Consider the following 6,000-nt stretch of genomic DNA (forward strand, 5'->3'; position numbering starts at 1 on the left):
AACTCTGCTGTTCACTAATTAATTTATTTTCCATTAAGAAGTGTAAATTTTTCTTTGAAGGCAATCATTGGCTTTTAGCTACCCTGCACTCTTCTGCCTATTACTGCAATACATACTCAGAGCTTTTTTTTCCCAGTATTTCTGCTATAGTTGAGAATAGTAAAGAATAACTCCTAAGTCTACTTCGACAGGCATAAGAAAACCCCTAATTTCATGTATAAAGAAAATGGATCCTATCACAGGGTTCTCTATTACAATGCTGTGTATTTAATTTAACATGAATGATATGCAAAAAAAATTAATGGAGTTACAGCAGTTAACATACTTCCAGAACTGAGTAATGAATAAAGTCATAAAGAGACAGTATTCAACAGAACCAATGCCAGGAATGGAAGGGGGAAATAAAATGTGAACCAAAGGAGTCACAAAGAGAAAACCTACAGGAAGGGCTTTCAACCATACAAAGGAAAATAAATATTTAAACACCAGGGAAATATTTTTTATGAAGCAATTATATGGCAAACAATTTTAGACAGATAGAAGTGTTTGCAAGGAAAAAGAAAATCTCTTTTGGTCTTACAACAACTGAGCAGTTCCTTCAGCATAGAATGAGTTTATTCTCATTACCACCATGTCTCAAATTTTTCTGTCAGTACAAATGTATCCTCAGACACGAGTTAAGGGAGTTATTTTGTTGACGTTTTCCATGATAGCTATGTTTTTTCATTTAAGTATCTTATTACAGTTATTTTTACTGTTCCTGAAGTATCTTATTTTAACGTCCTATTTAGTTGATGTTTTGCTACAAGATGCACTGTTCTCAACATTTACTGCCGTGTAAGGGGCTGCTCATCTGGAGCCTGCAGTCAGGCACTGGGGTGAGGGCTTCAGAGCAGGGGCAGCTCCCACAGCTTCTGACCCCCTCCCAGGGGAGGCATGGCCAGAGGCAACGAGGCACAGGCTAAAAAGGGGCATGAAAAAATAGAACCACCAGTGGCCTGCATTTGATTGCAGCAAGAATGCTAAAAAGCTGGATCATGTAATTTGCTTTTACTATTAAATCCCAGATAAATTTTTAAACTTTGCTTATCATAGCTGTTTTAAACTTTCACTTCTTGTCTGGAGTGTATAACTAAAAGGTTTAACTAAAGGTTAAGATAATTCATTAAAAAATAATCTCCAAAACAAAGACCTGGTGATGCTTTGGCATCAGAAATTTTTAATCACAAAAGAAACCCAATATTATTCCCCTCCTGCTAACCTTTCCTTACACTTTTTATAGTCTCTCCCCTAACCTTACCCTGACACCACACTCCTCATTCCCCATTCCTGTTCATTCTCTGAACCAATCTTATATTCCACAGCCTCTGGTTGCCTCCCACTTTGGTCACACATGAAGGCAAGTGGCACCTTCCCAGCAAACAAGTGATGGGGAAGAGGAAGAGAAGTGAAAAGAAATGTGAGAGCTCTTAAATAAATAATAATATTCACACTCTTAGGCAAACCTTAATTTACGGATTCAAGTGCTTTGGGAAAGTAAGCGACGTTGGCTCCCTTATTATTCAGACAGTTTCAATGTATGTTTAATTTTAAGAAACCCATTGTTTTCCTCCTACGTGATTTGTTAACTCTTGGCTGACACTGGGCATGGTGCTGCTGGTAGCAGGACAAGCCAGGGTAATTACTGTCAGCCAGCTGAGCATGACTGCAGAGACAGAGGCTCCATCTCACCATCCCCACCCGTGTGCTCCTCCTGCTCCTGCGCCGTGCAGCCTCTGCCTGCTGCCCACAGGGCACACCCACACCTACTTAGCTTCTCCCCAAATTAATTCTGCCAAAAAGGCAGATTTGAGGGTGGCATAAAATGAGGATTTTTTACAAAATAAATAGTCTCTCAAGAACACACTACTCATTCAAAGGCCATGTGCACTAATTCTGCACAAAAATGTGTTTTCCAAATAAAGTATGGAACATCTCAAACTCCAGGTGAAAAATTACCAATTATTTAATCAACAACACTGTTCTGTACTTATGGTTGCAAAATGCTTGGCAATATCTCCTTTCTGAGCCTTTATTCATGAAACAGCTTTTGGACAGCTCTAGGTGACTGACTCACCTAAAGGTGATCTGATGCCATAAGGTGAGGGAATAAATCTCTTTTCTTTGAAATTAGTTGCCATACAACTAATTGTCCAACTCCCTAATTCTGTACAAGTCATTAAACTAGATCTGCAAAATTAACAGCAAAATCAAACCCTCTGGTATTCAATAAATATCAAACACAGTAACTTTCCTTAATGTATAGTTTATAAGGAATTACCTGTGATTATCATCTAATAAAAAGGTCTTTGAATGTATCTGGAGAAAGGCAACAAAGATGGTGAAAGGCTGGAAGGAATGTCCTGTGAGCAGCTGCTGAGGGCTCTGGGCTTGTCCATGTAGGAGAAAAGGAGGCTAAGGAGTGACTTTATTGCCCTCTGTGGCTTCCTGAGGAGGGGAAGTAAAGAGAGAAAGACAGAGAGGGATGATCCCTTCTCCTCCCTTCTCCAGGGGTAGGAGTCATGGGAATGGTTCAAAGCTGCACCAGGAAAGGTTTAGACTGGACATTAGGAGGCATTTCTTTAACAAAAGGGAAGTCAAACCCCAGATCAGACTTCATAGAGAGGTGGTCAATGCCCCAGGCATGTCAGCATTTAAGAGACATGTGGACAATGCCATAAACAACATGCTTTAACTTTGGTCAGCCCAAATTGGTCAGGCAGTTGGACTAGATGACGATTGTAGGTCTCTTCCAACTGAGTTCTATTCTATTCTATTCTATTCTATTCTATTCTATTCCATTCCATTCCATTCCATTCCACTCCACTCCACTCCACTCCACTCCATTCCATTCCATTCCATTCCATTCCTGCCAGGATAACCAGGAAAGGAATCCAAGTTGAGTTATGTGTGAGGACAGCCCTCTCCTGTGTGAGCACTGCAGTAATTTTCTTGCTGTATTAGGCAAACTAGTCTTGCTGCATAGTTGACAGATCTTGCAATTAGGAGTGTGCCAAACATCAGAAAATTTGTCTCCTTCTTTCACAGCACCATCTCTCAGTGATGCCTGTGCCACAAAAACAGTTTCAATCCAATCCTGCTGTCAGCCACTGAAAATGTGGATTCTTTTAGAGGATTTTGTTCTTGAAAGCATGACGTTGTACATGGTGCAAGAACCATTCCCACACTCCTTACAGTATAAATTGGATATAAGTCTCAGCCTTAAGTCACACATGAAGAAATGCAAGGCTTTTTTTCCTTAAATACTATCCCCAGCACTTTCTATAGATTTCAGGTGCCCATCTTCAAGATACATGCAATGAGTGACTTCACTAGAATAAGAAGACATAGTTTCTAATAAACTTTTGAAAGATTAAATCTCCTGCTCACACACAATTACAGTTCCTATTGACTCAGAAGTGTAAATGTGTGTGTGTAAGGCATTATATTGACCAAGGCATGCAGGCAGTGGCTGCTTTTTAATTGTTTACAGTTCATCCTTTTACACAAATATTTTTAGCTTTATAAGGGGTAATTAAGGGAGTAACAAGACCAATAATTGCTTTTACAAAGGAAGACTGTAATAGACACAAGACAAACCTGAAGAGGAATCCAAGACAGAAAGGATTTCCTCTTGTGCAGGGATTTTGCTGTTTGCTTCCCTTAAAGGACAGAAAGTGATGGCCTTTTATTGCATTGTGTCTCTTAATATGAAAAACCATAGAATCACAGAATGGCCTGAGTTGGAAGGGACCTTAAAGAGACTGCCTGGTTCCCACCTCTCTGCTGTGGGCAGGGACACATTTCATTAGACCAGGTTTCTCAAAGCCCCATCCAACCTGACCTTGAACACCTCCAGGAATGAGGCATCCACAGCTTCTCTGGGCAAACTGTTCCAGGGCCTCACCACCCTCATGGGGAAGAATTTCCTCTGAACATCTAATGCAGACCTGCCCTCTTTCAATTTAAAACCATTGTCCCTTGTCCTCTCACCCTCTGCTTATGAAAAATCCCTCTCCATCCTTTTATAAGGCCTGGAATCTATAAAGGCTTTTCCTACTGAGTACACCAAGCAGAACTCAAAGGTATTAAATAAATATCCAAACCTTTGGGCTCAGGGATGGCTTGGTCACACATGCAAAATATTCTCTGTTGCATTCTTAAGCTGAATTAATGAAACAGGAATTTGAACATTTCTTGGAAATACAGAGCAATACTTCAAGGATATCTGAATACATCATCAGCTATTTTTCCTAAAGGAAGCAGATCTCAGCTTTGGCTGGTTGCTCAAGTGCAAAGAGGAAATACTACAGCAAAGACCTTCTTTCTTTAAAGAGTGGATCATGTTAGCTTTTAAAAGCATTATAAACAATTCCTCTGCTCAGGAAAATATAATTTTATCTCTCTAAAAAATTAATTGATAAACCACTGGCTATGTAGTTTGGCTGCTCTTTAAAACCATTTCAAACTTAGTCCCAGATAATATGCTCATTGATAAGCTGGAAATTTCTGGCATAATATGACCTAATTAACCTCTTGCTTTTAAATCTTGCAAAGCATCTCTATCAGTTGGCAGAAACACAGTCTTAATAATAATTTAGTGTATTTTCATTAAGTTTCTGCACTTTCAATAAAAATTATACTATTGCAAACCTATGACTTCCATTACTTTCAAATTAAGTGTTTCTTTGTTTAAGTAACAAGCATAAATTAGCTCAGCAAGAGGAGAAGAATTGCTTCTTAATTGTACTGGAAGAACTTTTTTTTTAAACCTGAAGGTAACAAGTGTCATTTTGCATATATTAAGATTTAAAGAGGTGCTTTTGTTACAGCTGATGTGTAACTCAAGACTTTCAGAGTTGTAAAACTGTAACTTTATGCTAATTTATATAAATAATGTATAGCCCATTTACAATACCTTACCTGCTGTCCTTGATCCTCACACCATGCTTGGATTGGTCTGCTATTTTTTAATCAGCTCTGTCTCCACAGGTCTTGTAAACTGTCCCTGGTTCCAGGAAATAAGATTTGACCTGCCAGCCTTCACCCCTGTCAGTCCCAGCAAGGCTTGGCACATGCCGTGTGCCACAGAGCACATTCTTTCATTATTAGGAGAGTTTGGTTCTTCATTTGAAAAATACTCTTGAACAAAATAAAAAAGTCTGAAGTACAGAGCTTGTGATATTCAGAGATGGTGAAGGCAGACATTTCAGATAATTGTTATGTATGACTTTTCCCCAGTCTGAAGCCCTTGATCAGGAGTAATTGTTCCATGCTTGCGGCTGTTCTTTTCACTGAAACAGCAGCAGGAATAACAACCAGGATCCTTTTTCAGCCCAGGTGCACTAAGGGCAGCAGGGACCACTGTGCATGGATGAAAGCCTGTGTGAGGCACCCACAGTGAACCTCAGTGTGCAGACAAGCCTGGAGGGGGTGCAGATGGGGCAGAGGTGCCCACCTGCTCTCAGGGACATGGGCACGGCCATGCTCCCTCAGGGATGATAAACACACACCACAGCAGGTACACAGCAGGGTCCTGGCAGCAGCTGGGCATCACTTTCTAGATGTGGTGCCTTGGGGAACACATGGCTGTTTCTCAGGAGTGAATAGATAGTGCCATGAAATACAAGCCCTGGAAAACTGGAAAATGGGAACACAGCAAACTGCCAAGTGTGAACGGGTAGGGTTCACACCATGATTGCACACACCAAACAAGTGCACAAGACTCAATCCAATTTCCCTTTTGCACACAGAAGCAGTCCCCATTAATGTTGTTTCCAGCTGCAGTGCGCCTTTCACATGTGTGATACATAATGCACTTGTCTGGTAAGCTGGAAGTGCTCTTCTGTAGCTGGACATTACAGAGATTAAGACAGCAAACCATCACAGCAAAGGGTAGCATGAAGAAGGAGAAATAGCTTTTAGAACCCATTTATTTGTAATATCAAGCATGCTATTGTT

The sequence above is a fragment of the Melozone crissalis genome, unplaced genomic scaffold (assembly GCF_028551555.1).
Source record: "Melozone crissalis strain CALT ecotype California unplaced genomic scaffold, PUWL_Pcris_2 ptg000006l_1, whole genome shotgun sequence".
NCBI lineage: Eukaryota > Metazoa > Chordata > Aves > Passeriformes > Passerellidae > Melozone > Melozone crissalis.